Genomic DNA, 21,064 nt, shown 5'->3' on the forward strand with positions numbered 1-21,064 from the left:
TAGAGAAAAACCCAGTTACCCAATAGTGCCTACTCCAAAAATAATAAAGAGGGGACTCCAGGGAGGCATTTCTCTCTGAATTACCTTTATTCCCTCCGAGTGCAACGTGGAGCCCAATTCCAGTTTCACCAGGGAGGACATGAAAGCTCACAGAGGGGCAGGCCTTGCCTGACACCACACAGCAAGGGGCCTCAGAGGCACACCTCAGACCCAGGCCTCCTGCCATCAACGCGGGGCCCTTCCTGGCCCCACAAGGAGTCCCCAGCTCCAAGCATCCCCGTTGGTGATTGGAAACCCCATGGAAGCAGGGCCCACACGGGGTGGGCTGGCCAGCCCGCCCTGGGAGGGAGTGAGGCGCCACCCGGGGCCCCCACCCTGCCCTCCCCAGACACTCTCACGCTTCCCTGACCAGCCTGGCCACCCTCGACGCTCCTGAGGTGACCCATTTCCCTCAGCTTCAAAACAAACCAAAATGCAGACCAACATCCTTTGTTTGTTTTGGGGGATCAGAGAAAGGGGAAAGCAGTTCTGTGGGTTTGCACTTAAAAACAAAACTGCTCTGAGCTGCCCGAGCAGAAACCAAACCAAAGGTGAATTCAGAGGCCAAAAACCCTCGTGGAAGTGCTGCCTCCGAATGAGTCAAGGGAGGGCGTGGCGGGCTCAGAGACAAGGCTACCCACCGACCCGGCACCAGTGACCCAGGTCGGACAGCCATCACCACGGCGTAAGGCGGCAGCCACCCCTCCCGATCACCCTGGGCAGTGTGGACTTGGCAGGGGACCAGGCCCTGGGGGGTTGGGTCTCCTCGCTTAGCAAGGACTGATGAGAAGACGGGGCGCAGCAATGGACGCCGAGTCAGTGACTCTGAATCTAACAACCCACTCCCGTCTCAGCAGCCCACAGTCCCACAGGCCACGCTGAGGAACCAGGAAGGTGAACATGCCCGGGGTCCAGCCATGGGAGCACCGGGGTCAGCAGGTGAGACCTCCTCAGCACTGGTGCCAGCAGGGAGGGTCTGGCCAGGCCCTGATTCATCTGCCTGTACGACTTGTATTTCCCCCATATTTCGACCTCCAGGAGGGAGCTCACAGAGGGCAGAATCCAGGATGTTCCGAGAGACTGGGGACTTGCCATCTTGACACCCAGGACATGTGGGCTCCAGGAGCCATGCTGGCTAGGGACCCTGTCTGGGCCGTGTTCTGAGTTTAGATGAGGAAACAGGAGCAACTGAAGCCAGGCCTGCAGAGGCCCAGCTGGTGCTACTGGATCTCGTCAACAGCCTCAGTGAACACCCATGAGCCTGCTGTGAGAGGTAGGAGGAGGACTGTGGTCAGCAACTAAGGGTCAGTTTGCCTGGCAGACTGGTATCATCAATAATGCAAGTCCGGGACTTCCCGGGCAATCCAGTGGTTAAAGATTTTGCCTTCCAAGATAGGGGGTTTGTGTTCGATCCCTGGTCAGTCGGGGAGCTAAGATTCCACATGTTTCATGACCAAAAAATCAAAACATAAAACAGAAACAATATTGTAACAAATTCAATAGACTTTTTTAGTATATAAGCTGCCGAAGCGAGCACACAATAGACTTTTTTAAAATAACTTTTAAAAAAATAATGACTATCCTAGGATGGCCAGAGATGCTCCCAATTAAGTGAGAATTCCTCACTTACCCTAAAATTTCAAATACATGGTCTCATTTGAGCCTCGTGAGCTCAAATGGGACAGCTGGGATTCAGAGAGGCAAAGCAATTTACTAAAGGTCACACAGCAAGTCAGCACTGGTCAGCGTGGGTTATCCCCCTCCCAGGATTTAACCTGCCTGGAGCAGGATTCTAGGCTGTGGGGGTTCCTCTTCTTCTCCCCAGTTATTTGGGTCTAGGATGGCTTGAGTAGACTTTGTATTGACTGCCTCGATTTTCTTAAGCTATGACCATTTTTTGGTTCTTTGGCAACAACTTAAGCACCTGACTCTTAATCCTCCCTCCACCCTTGACAAGTCGGTGCCTTCATCAGCCTATTTCACAGAGGAGGAAGCTAACACTCATCAACTGGCCCAAGGTCACCCAGCTGGTCAATGACAGCCTGGACTCAAAGCCAGCCTTTTCCCCATCCCAAGCAGGCTCTTTTCTGTTCAGTACCCTGCCTTCCTGCCCTGTCTCTTAAAATATCAGATCAACATTGAGAAGGCCCTAATGTTGGGCTTTCTCCAGGATCCCAGGTGGGTTATGACTCAAGGCCTAACCTGTCGGGGCTCATCCCCCCTTGGAGGGAGGTGGACTCAGACATCTGTGGGGGTCCCAGTCCCTCCCCATGCCCAGCTCTAGCTCCCGTGGTGTGCAGGTGTGTGTACCCACCAACGGCAGCCAGCATCTGGCTACCCACCAACTATCAATGGGAAATCTTCCCCCTCCTTCCTGCCTAGTCTTCCTCAGCTGCTGGGCCCAACAAGTTGATTCATGAAAACTTCCAAGGCCCCACTAAGCTAGCTGGCATCTCAACTGTCTCCACAAAACAGAGGTTCCTCTTCCTTAAGTAGAGGAGTTCAACAACACGTGTGAATTTCAACAACATGTGTGTGTGCACATGGGTAGTAAGGACAGACCACCCAATGGCCTCACTATCCAAAGAAATTACAGATAACACCTTGGTTTATTTTTCTCTCATCTTTTTTTTTTCTCCTGGGCACCTTTTATTTTTTAACATGTCTGTGTTCATGTTGCATGCCTACCTTCTTATTTCTCTTTATTTAGCATTAATTTATTTACTGCTATAGCTCCAGTATGTAGTGCAGTATTTGGCCCAAATAGGACCTTAATAAATATTTGCTGAATTAAGGTGCATGTGTACACATTCCTATATATGTATGTGTGTGTGCACATTCCTCCCTGGGTGTGTGTTGGTGTGCTCACTTGCACGTAGGTACCTAAGTGTGTGTCCTGGTACAGAGATGACGGTGTGGTTTGCTGAACTGTGTGTCTGTGTCACTGTATCACTCATTCAACAAACAACTCTTGACCACCTGCTCCGTGAGAGTCACTGTGCCTGTGCTGGGAACACAGCAGAGAACCGGGCCAAATAGAGAGCAGAGCGCTCTTTACGGGTGCGCTCAACCCAGGCCCTTCTGGGGAGCGAGGCCAGAGCAAGGGATCTAATTATACATGGGAGCCAGAGGGCAGTATTGACCTTTGAGGGGCTGGTCTCAAGGCAAGGGCCCAGCAACCCCCAACAAGGCCCGCCCTGCAAAGCCTCCCTCACTCTTTTCCTCCCTGCCCTCATCACAGGGCACCCCCTAGTGGGAACAAGAGGCAAAGCAACAGATCCTTCCATGAGGAAATGCAGCCAGGGATCAAGAAGCCCAAAGAAAACCCACAAAATCAGTCCAAATAACTCCAGGCCCCACTGGCTGAGACTCGGCCGCCTGTGGAGAAAGTGCAGTGTGTTGGCCCCCCGGCCACTCTGAGGCTTGTTTACAGAGGCATGGCTGAGACCCTGTGTATGTTTCCTGTTGCCACTGTAACAAATTACCACAACCTTAATAACTCAAAACAGCACAAATATTATTATCTTACAGCTCTGGAGGTCAGAAGTCCTCACATCAGAGTGTCCTTATGCCTGCATTCCTTCAGGAGGATCTAGGAAAGAATCATTTTCTTGCCTTCTTCAGCTTCTAGAAGCAGCCAGCTTTCCTTGGCTCTTGAACTCATCCAACACCTGGGGCGTAGCAGCTCTTAACCTCCCTCATCTCTGCTCTGGTGTGTCCCCTCTTCCCACGGACTCTCCTGTCTTCTGCTTGAAGAAGCCTTCTGACTACTTTGGTCCCACTGGGATATCCAGGCCCATCTCAAGATCTTTAACTCAGCACATCTGCCAAGTCCCGTTTGCCATGTGAGGAAATGTAGTCACAGGTTCTGGGCACTAGGACCCATACATTTTAGGCAGGCGGTAAACACTGTTTTGCCTACCATGCTCAGAAATGAAAGAACTTACCCAAGGTCTGAAGAGTTTGGTGAAGGTCAGAACTCAGGCTGCGGGGCCCCAGTTCTATGTCCAAACCTAAGCCAGTCTCCTTAAAGATTCTGTGCTGACTGGTCCATTACACCTGGTTTGCTTTTCATGCCAGTTCCACCACCTAGTAAAGGGGTGACCTTGGACATGTAGCTTAATGTCTCAGCACCTCAGTCTTCCTATCTGTGAAATGGGATGATGAGGAGAGCCACCACGAAGGCTCACTGATTTTGCAATAAGCCTGTGTCCTGACTGCACTGTCCCAGTCCTGGCAGTGATCCCAGCTGCCCCACCCTCTACTCATCCTATTTAGAAATGCATGGAGTGAGGGCCAGAAGAGGGAAGGAGGAATGCATGCACCCAGCAGGACTGGTAACCAAAGAAGTGCCCTTGACCCCTGGAGCCCTTCTCCTGCCCCTCCCCAGAGCAGTGGGGTGGCCACTTTCTTGGCATCTCCCCAGGGAAGGAAGCCTTTGATACCTAACTGGGTCTCAGAAAGGGAACAAAGGGATGCTTTTTGCATGAAAAGCCACCTGCTGGCGCAGGGAAGAAACCCTGATTCATAGAGCTGGATGTTTCATGACTGCAGACTCAGGAAAGAAGCCCACCGGTCCGCCAGGAAAGAAGCCCACCGGTCCGCCAGCCTGGGTGGGTTGCCCACACAGAGGCACCAGAGATTCGCTAAGTGTCCCACAGCTGGGAGGGAGGGTGACTTCAGAGGAGCTGCCAAGTTCTCTCCAAACAGAAGTTTAGGATGGGGTAAGGAGAGGTTCCCAGGAGACTGAGAAGGCTTCCAGTGCAGGCGGTGGAGCCAGGCCTCCAAGGACCATTCCTGTTGGAGAAAGAAAAGACGCTGTCCTGCCCATCTCCAGGCCACAGCCCCACAGCAGGGAACTCCATGACTGAAAAGATATCAGGGCCTCCCAGGCCACTGTCCTGAGGCTGCCTCCTCACTGTCTTGTGACCAAAAGTACTGAGTATTTCCTTAGTTCATGGTGCGATGCTGGCCCTTAAAAGGCTAATCAGGACCTTTAATTATGCAAGCATGGTCAGAAAAAGTCATGTGACTGCTTTCATTTTCATTGAGGGGCAGGGAAGAATATATCTGAATAATTTTTACTTATTGTTTGAAAAATGTATTCATTTTGTATAGGTAATACATCACATGATTTAAAATAAAAATGATATGAATAGTGTACGGCCACTATGAAGAACAACATGGATTTCCTTAAAAAACTAAAAATAGAGTTACCATATGATCTGGCAATCCCAGTCCTGAGCATATATCCAGAAAAGACCAAAACGCTAATTCAGAAAGATACTTGCACACCAGTGTTCATAGCAGCACTATGGAAAATAGCCAAGACGTGGAAGCAAGCTAAATGTTCATCGACAGATGAATGGATAAAGAAGATGTGGTACGTATATACAGTGGAATATTACCCAGCTGTAAAAAGAATGAAATAATGCCATTTGCAGCCATATGGTTGGACCTAAAGATTATCCTAGTAAGTGAGGTAAAGCCAGGCAGAGAAAGACCAATATCAAATGATATCTCTTATATGTGAAGTCTAAAAAGAATGATACAAATGAACTTATTGCCAAAACAGGAACAGACTCACAGACATAGAAAACAAACTTTAGGTTACCAAAGGGGAAAAGGGGTGAGAGAGATAAACTAGGAGCTTGGGATCGACAGATATGCAGCACCATATGTAAAGTAGATTAACAGTGAGGTCCTACTAGGTATAGGACTGGGAACTATATTCAGTATCTTGTAATAACCTATAATGGAAAAGCACCTGAAAAAAATATATGTATAAATGTATAACTGAATCACTTTGCTGAATACCAGAGACTAACACAACATTGTAAATCAACTATATGTCAATAAATAAAATGATATGAATAGTGTAAAAAAAAAAAAAAAGGCTAATCAGTGCGCTCCATCATTTTTCTCTGACTTTTTAAAAACATAGGAACTTTGTCACTACTCATAAGAGAAATTCATACTCATTAAAGAAAAATGGGTAGCAAGGACAGACCACCAAATGGCCTCACTATCCAAAGAAATTACAGCTAACACCTTGATTTATTTTTCTTTCATCTGTTTTTTCCTCCCGGGCATCTTTTATTTTTTAACATGTCTGTGTTCATGCTGCATGCCTTCCTTCTGACTTCTCTTCATTTAGCATTAATTTATTTAATAGCTGGAGCTATGGCTCCAGTATGTAGCACAGTATTTGGCACAAATGGGACCTCAATAAATATTTTCTGAATTAAGGTGAATGAACAGAGATAATTTTTCTATGTTATACAAAAGTAATAATAATCATAATATGTGACAGCTGAGGGCTTACTTTGAGCTGAGTACTTTATCAAAATTATTTCATGTGACACAATAACCCCTTAAGGTAGGTGCTATTATTATCTCCCATTTTACAGATGTATAAACTAAGGCTTAGGGAGAGAGATTAAGTCCCAAGGTTACACAGGTAGCACCTGACTTCTCACCCAGGTCCAGTCGACCCCAAGCCTGTGTTGCTAATGCATTGTATCACTGCCTCTCAGGGAACATTTTTACAAAGAGCATTTAAAATGACTTCACAATATTCTTTTCAATGGGCTGCGCTATTCCTCAATCACAGCATGTTCAGGTTATTTTCTGTTTTTTTCCCCCTGCTTTCATAAATAATTCTACAATAAACAACTTTATACATAACCAAATTCCATGTGTAATGTCTATTCATTAGCAAAGACTCCCCAGAAATTGAATTACTGGTTCAAATGGTGCATTTTTAAAGCTTTCAGGCATGTTTTCCCTTCAATTATGTTTTGTTTTGGTTTTGGTTTACATATGGAAATTCAGACCTCGTCAATCCACCACCTACTGGTCTACATTTTCATCCACTGTTTCCATCTTTGAAACATCTTCCCTTTCCAGAAAGTTAATAATTCTATTTTCTACTGGCTGTACAGTCTGCTTTTAAATTATTCAGCCCTTTAGTTCTTCAGTGACTCCTTCGGGGAATGTGCTAGAGAAAAGGGCCCCATTTACACTTCCAAGTCCCTCCAGGAATCCCCCCTCCTCTGGGCAGGGGGGAGAGATGAAAGGGAATGGAAAATAAGGAGAGTGAGAAATTCTTGGTGTTCTAATTACCAGGGAAGGAGTGCCCCTTCTTCTACACATGAATGACTTCCTCCCAAGGTCTTCCATTTCCTTCTTTTTTTTCTCCTTATCTTTTAATTATTCTTTATTTAGTGGTCCTACCAACATGACCCTTCACCCAGGCGCACTGTTTCTTTGTGCACTGACTTTACAGACATTTCTGCCATATGTCTGTGACCCAAGTTGAGACTGATATTTCCTTCCTGTTCCTTTTCCAGGCTGTGCCTCATTTTCTCAGAATATGAAGGAATTTTTGTTTGTTTGCATCTGTGTAAAGGTTCCTTGGCAGGAGAGCATGCATATTATCTTAAAATAAGGACAATATTGACACGTAAAGCACAGGAAAAAAATAACGTACTCAAACACCATTGCAAATAAATATCTCACTCAGATGAAATTTTTGTAAAGGTTACACTATTTCTGATGAATCAGCACCGTATGAGAAGGTGAAAATGGGGGTCCCTACAACTAGGAACAAGAAACACTTATTCCAAGAAACAGAATTATTTTATTCTTGCTACTTTTGTTATTGTAATTTATTCTGTGTTTTGAAGGAGGGGGGACATTTTTTCTTCTTCCTCCCTGAGTACCAATGTGACCATTCACACAACCTCCCTCAGCAAATCAAGACAGGACAGAGAAGGTCTCATTCATTTCTTCCTAGAAGCTTCTCAAGTTCACCGGTTGACCTGAGTTAAGGCAGAACTGTCGTAAATAAGAAATGGCTTAAGAAACTCCTTGAAAAACTACAGAATGCAAAAAATTGTTCAGATGGAATATTAAAAATATGTCAAATTGGGGATGAGGGTGTTGCCGGACTCATAGTGAATGGGCTTTGGGTGAATGGGCGGTAGGGGTCAGAGTAGGACAAGGGGCAATGACCCAGGTGGATAAAGACCTCGCTGCCTCCCCCGCAAAAGAACCACTGAGAAAGCAACTATACTCCAATAAAAATAACCAAACTTCAAGGATATATTGTACAATATGGAGAAATATAGCCAATACTTTATAAAAGGAGTACTGTTAGGGGAAGCACACTGATTGAAACCGTCCACCCTGGCCAGGCACCATAGTAACCATTTGCATAAGTTGTTTTATGACAGTAGGTCCCGGTAAGGAACACGGAACTAATAAGCCTCCACCAACGGGAAGAGTTCGGGAAAGGTCAAAAGGAGACCACCTCCTAGAATCCTTCTCTCTGGCATCCATCTCTGTCGAACAAGGCCTGCACCACCGGGAAGGTGGTTGAGTCAGAATGACTGGCTAAAGACAACCCAGAAACTAATCCCATCACCATAAAACCTGAGACTGTGAGCCACGTGGCAGAACTATCCTCCTGGGTTCCCTTACCCTCCTGCTCTCCACCCGGGAGCCCTTTCCCAATAAAATTTCTTGCTTTGTCAGCACATGTGTCTCTTCGGACAATTCATTTCCGAGTGTTAGACAAGAGCCCAGTTTCGAGCCCTGGAAGGGGTCCCCTTTCCTGCAACAATACTACCTTTAAAAATTTGGACTTTGTGGGAGAAGGTGAGGGTGGGATGTTTTGAGAGAACATTATCGAAACATGTATATTATCAAGGGTGAAACAGATCATCAGCCCAGGTTGGATGCATGAGACAAGTGCTCGGGGCTGGTGCACTGGGAAGACCCAGAGGGATGGGGTGAGGAGGGAGGCGGGAGGTGGGGTCGGGATGGGGAACACATGTAAATCAATGGCTGATTCATGTCAATGTATGGCAAAAACCACTACAATATTGTAATTAGCCTCCAACTAATAAAAATAAATGGAAAAAAATAATAATAATAAAATTATTTTTTCTGTGAAAAAAAAATTGTGAACCACTGTGGGGATTTCTCTGGTGGTTCAGTGGTTAGGAATATGCCTGCCAACACAGGGGACACAGGTTCAATCCCTGGTCGGGGAACTAAGATACCCCATGCCGTGAAGCAACTAGGCCTGAGCGCCACAAGAAGAGAATCCGTGGGCCGCAACAAAAGATCCTGAAAGATGCAACAAAGATCCTGGGTGCTGCAACTAAGACCCGACACAACCAAATAAATAAATAAATCTTTTTTTAAATTGTGAATCATTGTATATACCTGTAACTTACATAATATTATACAGCAATGATACTTCAATAAAAAATAAAAATTAAGAAAAATAAAATAAAGCTATTTAAAAATTAAATTTTAAAGAATAAAGAACCATTAAGGACAGGGTGGGGGTGTCCGGAGGACCAGGGACCTCAGCCGTGGCTCTCCGGATGGGAACCTGAAATGCCTTCCCTGCGCCTAGTACCCCCATCCGTCTGATGAGGTTGTTGGCCAGCTGATTCCAATGGTTCCCATGGAGCACTGCACTCAGCCTATTCTCAGAGTCTGCAGGCAGCCCTTGCACTACCCACTGTGAGCTCCATCTGCTGGTGTGAGAGAAAAGACACCCTGGGGTGCTTGAACAGGTCTGGGTGACCAATAACAAACCCTCCTCAGCTGCATCTTGAGGGCCTGATTGTTGTCAGAGCCTTGGTGAGTAAGTCAGCTGGGAACCCCTGCTCGCCATCTGGATGTGACACCAGCACACCATCTCCCTTTCCTCTTCCTGCAAACCCAGCTAAAGGGGTGTGTGTGTGTGTGTGTGTTAGCCCCTCAGTCATGTCTGACTCTTTGTGACCCCATGGACTGTAGCCCACCAGCCTCCCCCATCCACGGGATTCTCCAGGCAAGAAGACTGGAGTGGGTTGCCATTTCCTTCTCTGGGGGATCTTCCCGACCCAGGGATCAAACCCGAGTCTTGCACGTTGTGGGCGGATTCTTTACCTTCTGAACCACCAAGGAAGCCAGAAGGGGTAGGAACAATCAAAACCAATCAATGTATTGAGCCCTGCCTGGTACCCTCAAATATGCTCATGCTGACTCACCTGCATGACCTGGGGAAACATACCCCATTTTGCAAGGTTAAATAACAGAGGCTCCAAATACCGAAAAACACAACTAAGCAAGATTTAAATTCAGATCACACAGTCTCCAAACCAGGCTCTCGTGGTGCTTCCACCTCTTTTGTAGGTGAAGAAACAGAAGTGAGGAATGGTCATACCACTTACCAGCCCCGCAGCAAGCCAGCAAAAAGGTGTCTGTTTATCCTGAGAGGGCCCCCACCCTGTTCACAAGCTTCCTCAGTCCCCTTGCCTCCCAAAGCCTGGGAGAGTCTGCATTTTGTCAACTTCCCCTGGGTCAATGGACCCACTGCCCAACCTTCCACCATTTGCCAGGTTCTTCCCCTGAGCCACACCAGGGCCAGGTGCCTGAGGGAAGGCCTGGTCCCCATCCTTCTCCCCCAGGGAGAAGTGCTGGTCCCAGGAGAACTAGACTGGAAGGAAGCCCTCAAGTGAGGGTGGGGGGCGCAGAGGACGTTGCTCACTTCATCCTGCCTGCCTCAGGCCGCATCTGGGGCAGGAGCCAAGCCTGGCCATCACACACTGATGGGCAAGGCCTCCTTTCCAACCTCCAGCTTACTGGGCAACTTGGACAACTCACTCAGCATCTCTGTGCTCCCTCCAGACCGCAGCCCACACACATGGCAGATATTCAACCAACCCCTGCCATGCTTTTTTTCCCTAAACCAGAAGTCAACCAGTCAGAAACAGTCTTCTTCCCATTAATAATCTTTATGGTGGATTCCTCCCGGAGCTGGCATGTACTCACAGGCAATTAAGAATGTGCAGATCGGAGTCCACCAGAGAAGTAACGACTTCCTGAGGTTCACAGAGCCAAGAGGAGGGAACAATTGACTCCTTTGTTGCCAGGGTTGCTGTTTGTCACTGGCAACGGCATTCTTAAGGAATTAGGATATTAAAGTTTTAATAACCATTTGATATACGCAGTAAAAACTTTTCGATTATGGCATTTCTGGAAAGTGGTGTCTTCATCTGTTACAGGAATTTACCAAGTGTCTTTTAATTAAGTCGGTTCTAAATGAGACACCTCCTTGGTGCGGTAATTTTCTGAATGAAGCTACCCTGAAGTACTAATTAGTTCGTTTTTAATGCTTAATCTACTCTCCCAACGTGGTGGTTAGGGTGGGGTTGACCTGCTGAAACTGGATGAGGCGTCACCTGCAGCAGCTATGGTCTCTCCTGGCTGGAGACCCGGAGGGATTTCATCTCACGCCGGATCAACTTCTAAACTGCTGGCTGAACTGACCATGGGCTTTAAATCTACCTGGAAATGCTCAGCCACAGCCCCTGCTCCTGATTAACCCAAAGAAACCACTCACTCAATACAGGAAGAAGGGGTGAGCTGCCTTGGGTGGGTGTGGCCACCCCATCACCAGAGGTGTCAAGCCAAGGGCATCTGGGTGTTTGGGTAGAAAAGTGGGCTGGCTGATCTCAGAGGTCTCTTTCCATCCCTCTTCCCACTCACGGTTCTTTATTATTCATTCTTAGGTCACTGACCGAACTTTTATTAAGCCCCTCTTTGCATGCATATAAATGAAGAGCAGAGAGGGGCAGGACCCTGTGGTGGAGGGACCCGCAGAGCGACTACAGGTGGTGGTGGAGGAGGGGGTTGGAAAACCAGTGTGAAGAGGCCACAAAGGAGATGGGCAGGGGGCTCTGGGGTGGGGAGTCACATGGAGGCTGGGAGGGTAGACATGGGAAGTCGTTTAGGAATGGGAGTTACACCCAGCTGTGGCACCGACTGGGCAATTTGACCGGAGGGAAGACGGAGCCTGCCTGGGAAGAGCTGTCAGTCCTGGGAGAGACAGGAGAAATCTCTCCCCCATCTCACATGCATGCACATGTATATACACACATGCTCATTCAAGTCCTCATGACACATAAGGACAATTGCTTTTTTTTTTAATTGTTTTTTTCTTTTTACTTGAAAGTAAAGACACACGTGTAAAAAAAAAATCACACAATATAGCAATATATAGATTAAAAAGTGAAAGTCTCCTATTACCTCAATTATCAGTCCCCTCCCAGAGAAAACCACCACTGATCTTCCAGACCTTTCCCTCTGTACCTATGTATGTGCATGTGTGTGCGTGTGCACACACACACACACACACAGCTGTTTGTTGAATGAGATCATATTAAACGCATGGTTCTGTAACTTGTTTTCACTTTGTAACATATCACAAACATCCTTTCATAGCAGTTGGTACATACAGATCTACCTCATTTTTTTAACAGCTATGAAGATTCAATAGTACAGAGTCTAGTTTATTTCACCCTATTGATAGACATTAAGGCTTTTGCTATTTTTTTTTAACAATTGCAAACTAAGCTGCAGGGACGTGAACATAACTTTCTGTGTTATCTACCCTTGTAGATATACTTGGAACTGCAAGATGATTTGGTATCATTGTGTAAGTTTTTTTTATGAAATGTCCTTAGAAGTGTGCTGCTGGTTAAAGACTAACAGTTCCTGCCAGCTGGCTCATCAGGAGCAGGCTGGGCCCCTTGCTCCCTGCCATATTCATAGTATAGTACCTGTTTCCCTGTTTTCCCTTCAACACTGGGCATTATTAGTCCTTCAATTTTTTGCCTATCTAATGAGCAGGAAAAAAAAGACAAAAGGTGCTTCTCACTGTTATCACTTCAGTCCTTGTTTTCTAAGTAAGTAGTGCAGGAAGGCTGAGTGAGCTACTGGAGGACCCAGGACAGCAGCCTGGCCCTCCCTGGCTGACCAGAAAGTATTAGTCACTCAGTCGTGTCTGTGCCTGACTCTTTGTGACCCCATGGACTGTAGCCCACCAGACTCCTCTGTCCACAGAATTCTCCAGGCAAGGATACTGGAGTGGGTAGCCATTCCCTTCTCCAGGGGATCAAACCCAGGTTTCCTGCACTGCAGACAGATTCTTTACCATCTGAGCCACCAGGGAAGCCCAAAACTCTGACTCTTAAGACTTCCCGAGAGACCTTGGGCAGACTGCCCACTGCACCAGCCTCAATTATACGAGGTGTGTCTCAGTCAGAGCTGATGGGGAGCAGAGTCCCAGGGACTGCGGGGACCTGATCATGTAGGGCTTCCTGAGGCAGAGGCCCCGACAAAGCAACACCAACCTGGGCTCCAAAGGCCTCTCCAAAAGCCTCTCTCCAGGGAGCAGTGACCCCAGTGGATCAGCTCTAATACCCCTGAGCTGAAGCCAGTCCACCCAGCAGTCAAGGGTAGGCTCCACCACTCCCCCCAGTGCCTGCAAGGCTGGCCCTCCCAGCATTTCTCAGAACAGACAAGCCCAAGTGACTCAGCACGGCCCGTGGTCCCTGGTCTGAGACAGGCCATGACTCACAAATTGTGAGTCTTCGTCCAAGCAGGCTTTGCCAGCCTGTGAGGCTGCAGCGCTGGCAGGGAGCTACAGAGTTCTGGGCTTGGGGCGATGGGGAAAGAAAGAAAGGTCCTGACAGGAGCAGCAGGCCGGGCACTCCTACAGCTTCCCTCCCCACCAGCCAACCAGAGGGAGGCTCGCAGGCTCCCAGGCCACAGAGCCAAGGCCCAGTTTCAGGGCTGTAAGTCCAGGTAGAAGGCTTGGACTTTGGACGTGCTTGGACCCAGGTCTTCCCCGGCTCCAGACAAGAAGGAAACTGGCTGGCGTCAGACTCTAGTGGAGTTTCAAAGCCTCCATCTTCCAACCAAAACTCCAGCAGAGTCCAGTGCCAGGCTGTCTGCCATGTGCAGTGGGTGTTGGGCCCTGGGAGGGGTTCCCCAATCCTCCAAGACATGCCCCACACCCGGCGTCTAAGCCACCATGCTCACAGTCGCCAGACAGGACTCCTGAGCATCCGCACATTCCCCAAGCATTTTAGCACGCAAGGGCTTCCAGAGTTTTCGGAGACCTGGGTGATTCTTCTGTTCTAGAATAGTGAAGGCAGACACTCTGCACCCCCACCCGCAACCCTGCCCCACACACTGTGCCTTTTAGTTCAAAGACAGATTCTCAGCAACAGCAAACAGTAAATGCTACCCAGGCTACCCAAGTTGGATGTCTTGTTTATTTTCTTTTGTTATACATGTTTGATTGTGTGGCTGAAGGTGACGCAGAAAGGCACGGGCAGCAAGGAAGAAGGGCCAAAGCCAGGCCTGGGCAGAGGCCCAGGGAGACTGCGCGTCTCCTGTAGGAGCAATCACACCCCCACCAGGGCTCCGTCCTTCACTCTCTGGCTCAGGAAATCTACAGGCCTCCCTGCAACCTCCATGCCCTCCAGCGCCCAAGTTATACCACCAAGAGCCCTACTGGCGATGACTTGTTTACACGCCGGGCTGCTGGCCTCCAGAACTGCGTCAGACAGGCTGAACATTGACTGTAACGAGCAGGCACTGGGCCCAATGAAGCCAAGGCTAGGATTAATGAGGGACAGATGCTTTTTTTTTTTTTGCCTTGGCAGCTAAAAACTTGGCAGCTGTGCCATTTCTTAAGACCCGATAATAGTAATAGTCCCCGTACATTGAGTGGCAACCGTGCTCCAGTCCCCATGCTAGTGCAACTCACACACGTGATCCCAGCCTCAGCCACCCACCCAACAACTCGAAGAGCCCAAGTCCCCAATTCCTGGCACTAGGGACACACTTGCTCAGGAAATATCGTTGCATGAATAGCGAAGTGGACACACATAAAGAAACCAGAGTTCTCCACCAAGGTACTCTTTCCAAATTTTCTTTCTTAGAATCATTTTTCTTTTCAAGATTGTAAACAGACACATTTAGCTTTATTCACTTTAATTTTGAAGCATTTCGAACACATGGAAAAGTATAGAAAAAATATGATACATCAAACTCTTTTTTTTTTTTTTGGCTGTGGTGAGTCTTTGCTGCTGCACTCGGGCTTTCTCTAACTGTGGTCAGTACGGGCTACTCTTCGTTGTGATGCTAGGGCTTCTCATTGCAGTGGCTTCTCTTGTTGCAGAGCTCTAGGCACTTGAGCTCAATAGCTGCAGCTTGTGGGGTCTAGAGCGCAGGCTCAGTAGTCATGGCACAGGGGCTTAGCTGTTCCTAGGCATGTGGAATCTTCCTGGACCAGGGATAGAACGCATGTCCACAGCATTGGCAGGTGGATTCCTATCCACTTTGCCACGAGGGAAGTTCTCAAACTCTATTTTTAAAACAGCAAAGAATTTATAGATACAACATTCAGGATAGGGCTTAAGACAAGGAATGGGCAAGGGGAACACAGGTAGCAAAATGGTGTTGGAATCGTCAGCAGGCTCATTTTTCATTTTTAAATTATAATTCCTAAGACACATATCTGTTGCATAAATCACTCTATGTGATTTATGTATTTTACACAGAAACTTTTAAAAAAGAAAACCAAAAAAATAAAATAAGGCAAAAAAATAATTAAAAATAAAAAAGAAAACCATATATTATAAATAAGATTAAAAAATAATAAAAAAATAAATAAGATTTAACATCCAGATTTAACAAGTAAGATTTTATTTGCTTCAGACCTTCTTTCTCTTTCTGCCCTTTAAGAAATAAACTTTACACATGTGAGTAAAGCCTATCCTCCATCCTGTCTCTCATCTTTCCTCCTGGAGACAACTAGAGACAACAGTTTGTACACTGTACCTGTCATGTACATTTGTACATGAATTTTTGTACATTGACCTTACATCCAGCCATCTTACTGAACTCTTTCTTCAGTTTACCCGTAGATTTCCTTGAATTTTTTTTTGTAGACAATCATGTCATCTGCACATAAAATTGCAATTTTTTCTTCCATTGTAAATTTTATTATTATTACTATTATTTTTTTGTCTCACTCTGCTGGCTAAAACATGTAGCACAAAGTTGAATGATGTTGGCAATAGCAGGTAGATTTCTCCCATGCATGATTTTAAAGGAAATGCCTCAAATATTTTGCCACCAAGGAAATTGTTTGCTGTTGGTATTTGCTAGACAGCCTTTATCAGGTTCAGGAAGTTTCCATCAATTCTGAATTGGTCAAGAGTTTTTATAATAAGTGAAGTTAAATTTTTATCAAGTGCTTTTTCTGTTCACATCCATTGAGATTATTATGTGTTTTCTTCTTTGTCGTTGTTGCTGTGCAGGGTCCCAGTCACGTCTGACTCTCTGTGACCCCATGGACTGCAGCAGGCCAGGTTTCCCTGCCCTTCACCATCTCCCGGATCCTGCTCAAACTCATGTCCATTGAGTTGGTGATGTCATCCAACCGTATTGTCCTCTGTCATCCCCTTCTCCTGCCTTCAATCTTTCCCAGCATCAGGGTCTTTTCCAATGAGTCGGCTCTTCACATCAGGTGGCCGAAGTATTGGACTTTCAGCTTTAGCATCAGTCTTTCCAGGGAATATTCAGGGTTGACTTCCTTTAGGAATGACTGGTTTGATCTCCTTGCAGCACTTAATTTGGTAAGTCACTTTGGGTTTTCTCATTTTAAACTGTTCTTTTATAACTGCTAAGTCAATTATATATATATTCAGCTTGCTAATATTTGATTTATGATTTTTGCCTTTCTCTTCATAACTGAGGTTGGCCTATAATTTTATTTTCTCATATTGTCATTAACCAGCTTGCATATTAAGATTATACTAACCTCATAAAGTTGATTACAAGATGTCTCTTCTTTTTCCATTTTTTGAAACAGTCTAAATAAAAAAGGAATATCTGTTTCTTGAATAATTTGGCAAAAATCACCCATAAAACTATCTGGGTTGTGCTTCAATGTGTTGGAGGGTTGTTTCTTTTTTTAAAAAATAAATTTTAATTTTGCAACAATAAGTCTTCTTTTATTTGTTTTTGGTCACACTATGCATGGCATGTAGAATCTTAGTTCCCCAACCAGGGATCAAACCTGTGCCCCTTGCATTGGAAGCATGGAGTCTGAACTACTGGACTGCCAGGGAATAAGTTTTGATTTACAGAAAAGTTTTGCAAAGATAGCAAAGAGGTTTCTCCTATATATCTCGCCTAGATTTCCCTAATGTTAATGTAAGGGTTCAGAACCATAGTACATTTGTCAAAATAAGAAACTAACATTGATACATCATTATTAACTAAACTCCAGACTTTACTAAGATTTCACCAGTTTTTCCACCATGTCCTTCTTCTGTTCCAGCATCCAATGTGGACTACCACATAATATTTACGGATGGTTGATTTTTATGTTTCCTTTGCAGTTATGGTTGATTGCTATAGAAACAAGCCCCCAATGAATGCCTATCCCTGTATTCTTACCAATATACAATCCCTCCCACAGAGACTTGCTTTGGCCATGATTTGTTATCTGGCCAATGAGACACGGAAAAGTGTGACACAGGCAGAGGCTTGAAGATACTTGTGCTCTGGGTCTTGCCTATTCTACTGCCTGCTAAGACTCCTTCAGCTAACAGGAGAAACCCAGAACAACCTGATGGAGGCAAGTGACGGCCAATACCAACTGCACTCTAGTTGTGGCATGCAGGCTCCAGAGCGCTTGGGCCTAGTTGCCACTCAGCATGTGGGATCTAAGTTCCCTGACCAGGGATCCACTCCACATTCCCTGCATTGCAAGGGAGATTCTTAACTGCTGGACCACCATGGAACTCTCGATCAAATTTTCTTATCTTTAATTTCCTTATCACATTAGAAACTACACAGTTTCTTATACTTTCAGTAGCTATATTTACAACTTTTTACATACATACTGCTTTAATACAACCTAAATATAAAACATTAACCTGACCCCAGAGGTAGATCCTCTCACCCAGGTGGTGTAGTGGTAAAGAATCTGCCTGCCAATGCAGGAGATGCAAGAGACTCAGGTTCGATCCCCAGATCAGCAAGATCCCCTGGAAGAGGAAATTGCAACCCCCTCGAGTATTCTTGCCTGGAAAAGCTCTTGGACAGTGGAGCCTGGCAGGCTACATACCACGTGGTCGCAAAAGAGTCGGACAGGACTAAGTGAGCACACACACATGCACACAGAAGCAGATCAAGGTTTTATGGGATCTGAAGTTTATTCAATTTAGGAGTCTTATTTAAGAAAAAAAAAAGAGTGAGATAATTAGTCCAGCAGTTTATGCTTCCTTAGCTTTATGATAAATTCCCTTTCTACTCTTCTCTTTTCCAAAATAACAGAAGAATCCTAGAATGCTTTACTCCGATCATCCCCTTCCATCTTACTAATTATTGTTGTATAGCACCTTTTTCCTTATTTTTAACCCCTCTGCAATCAGTTGCCAGTGTTACTGTTGTTGCTTTTTACATACAAGGCTTATTCAGGTTTACCCAAACATATACTTTTTTTCCCTCGGTGTTGCTTATTTCATTCAGCCCTTACGTCGGGTATTAATTTCCTTCTTTCTGAGAGCACCCTTTAGGACTGCTTTCAATGGAGACATCTAAGTGAAAAACCTTCTTCAGTCCTTTTTTGTTTGAAAAGTCCTTACTTTGCCCTCATTGTGAAGGACAGATAGTTCAGCAGAGAATCTGAAGATGACTGTTTTCTTCTTTCAGCACTCTGAAGAAAATATTCTCACCTCCTTTATTGCTGTTTAATTATCATTTCTTTGTAGGGAATTTTTCTTTTTACTGTGGTTTCTCTTAAGATTTTCTCATTATCTCTGGTGTCATGAATTTTCACTACAATGTAGCAAAGTATAAGCAATTTATATTTTCTCTACCCAGGAATTACTGTGCCTCTCAATTGGAGGATTTTTGTATCCATCAGTTCTGGAAAATTAGTAGTTGTCAGCTCTTTGCATATTGCTTCTTTCCCATTCCCTCAACTATCATCTTCTGAAATTCATGTTAGAGGTATCTGACCTGCTTTTCTATCCTTTTCAATTTCTTGGTTTCTTTTTCTCATTTATTTTCAATCTTTTAAAAATCTCTATGCTGAATTGGTACCTATGTCTAAAGTGAATTTAGAACAGAAAAAAGTTCTCTGGGAGGTAATTTTTGTGTGTTTTAGTGAAACCAAATTTTACTTAACAGCAGTACCCCCGGGGCCCCAGCAAAACTCAGCCCACACAGCCACCCCTCAGGTTTTACTGTGCTTTCAGAAGAAAACAAGGATGAATGTTAAAGAAGTCAGAAGCGTAGAATGACTTAGAGTAATAAACTGCCAAGTTAGAAACAAGAACATCAAAGATCACTGAAGCTAACCAGAGAAAAGGGAAATTTTTTTTTTTTTTAGTGTTCTCTAAACCTTATGGGGAAGACTGAGGGGCCCATTTCAATCACAGTAGCCATTTCAATTGGGCTCCAGCCCTCTGAATACGCCCCAAGCCAACAGACCTCTCCTTGACACTTCTCCCCCATCAACCATGCTTGTTCTTTACCATGTGAGGAGCCCGCCAGGAAGGGACTTATGGAGGTGGAGGGAAGACCGCACAGAGGTGGAGGACCTTTCCTACAGCTAGCTAATGACCACATTTTAGGAGGAAAGCTGAACCCTGGACACTTCCAAGTCCTGCAGAAGCCCCTTCCCATTACCGCAGGGTTCCTGAGTGGCATCAGAGAAAAGGATAAAAAAAACCAGAGCCAGGACCTCTGGGAAACTATGGACTAGGGGTCATGCTCCTGCTCTCTGACACTTTCCACACTTCTCATTTCTCCACCATTAAGGGTTTAGGTTGCCATTGAGGGTAGGGTTGCTGCATGTTGGTGGTAGCAAGGAAACCCAGAATGCCTGGGTCCTGGCCACACCCGCAAGGGATATCTGGCCTGCAGCAGGGGGAGCCCAGGGGAGCCTGCTCAGGAGGCTCCACTCTGCACACCACCCTCTCCCCATTTTCCACCCCATGACTCCATGCATGGTCTGCAAACAGATAGTCACTATGGAAGGCCCAGTGTCTGGCTCTGCTCTGCCTTCTGCCTACAAACCATCCCTCCCTGAGGCACCAGCCCTCTCCTCTGTGAAATGAGGATAACAGTAATTGCCCACTCACCCCTCAGAGCTGGAGGCCTGTTTTGAAAATCAAAGAGAAACACATATTAAAGTGCTGTGAGGCATGCTGTTCACATTCAGAAATTATGGAGAAGCGTGACAAAATTGTGGGGGTTTTTTTTAATTTTTTTTTTTTTTTTGGCTCTGCCAGGTTGGGGCATGTGGGATCTAGTTCCCTGACCAGGGATCAAACCCACATCCCCTGCATTGGGAACATGGTATCTTACCCACTGGACCACGTGGAAGTCCCCCAAGATTGTGTTTTAAATTTTTAGAACTGAAGTTTTAAAGTTTATCTTAAATACATGATTATATGATCAATTTGTTATACAAATTTGTTATACAAATTTCAGAAAAGCCTAAGACAATAATAGTCATCCTTTACTCAGCATCCAAAGAAAACCACTACTAATAATTTATTATCTTCCACCTTCCAGTTTTTGCCATACACATATATACTCTGTTGCCTTAATTCAATATCAAGAGGATTTGGGGGGTAGTAAATATTCTGTATCATCACTGATAATGATTTGAAGTTAGAAATTTCCTCCAATGATATCTGATCCAGGGATTCATTACTGTAAGTACAGTAATTCATTACTGAATATAAGCAAGCTCCAGAGCTGGACAGGACTTCTCTGGTGGCTCAGATAGTAAAGAATTTGCTTGCAACACAGGAGACGCAGATTCAATCCCTAGGTCAGGAAGGTCCCCTGGAGAAGGGAACAGCTACCCATTCCAGTATTCTTGCCTGGAGAATTCCATGGACAGAGGAGCCTAGCAGGCTACAGTCCATGGGGGTCACAAACAGCTGGAAATGACTGTGTGACTAACACTTTCACACTGTCACAGCTGGGTGTGTTCAGTCTCCCAGTGCTAAACAACACTCCAGTGTGTTGTATGTACAGTCATCTTTGCAGAGATCTGTGATTATTTCAGAAAACTAAGACATGGCATCTGGTCCCATCACTTCATGGCAAATAGATGGGGAAACAGTGGAAACAG

General features: G+C 45.6%; 2 long non-coding RNA genes across 2 annotated transcripts in view; one reads left to right on the top strand and one right to left on the bottom strand.

Moving 5' to 3' along the window:
- The first annotated feature begins 610 nt into the window (after nucleotides 1–610).
- Nucleotides 611–5,135, top strand: LOC122700979. The gene is made up of 3 exons (XR_006342887.1): nucleotides 611–978; nucleotides 1,078–1,312; nucleotides 3,571–5,135. It is a non-coding gene; the product is annotated as an uncharacterized LOC122700979 (long non-coding RNA).
- Nucleotides 5,136–14,982: 9,847 nt separating this feature from the next.
- The window catches only part of LOC122700131, a 48,200-nt gene continuing 42,118 nt past the window's right edge, over nucleotides 14,983–21,064 (bottom strand). The window contains exon 6 of the long non-coding RNA XR_006342727.1: nucleotides 14,983–15,262. This is a non-coding gene — a long non-coding RNA (uncharacterized LOC122700131). The remainder of the gene's footprint in view (nucleotides 15,263–21,064) is intronic.

The sequence above is a fragment of the Cervus elaphus genome, chromosome 9, assembly GCF_910594005.1.
Source record: "Cervus elaphus chromosome 9, mCerEla1.1, whole genome shotgun sequence".
Classification (NCBI taxonomy): Eukaryota; Metazoa; Chordata; class Mammalia; order Artiodactyla; family Cervidae; genus Cervus; species Cervus elaphus.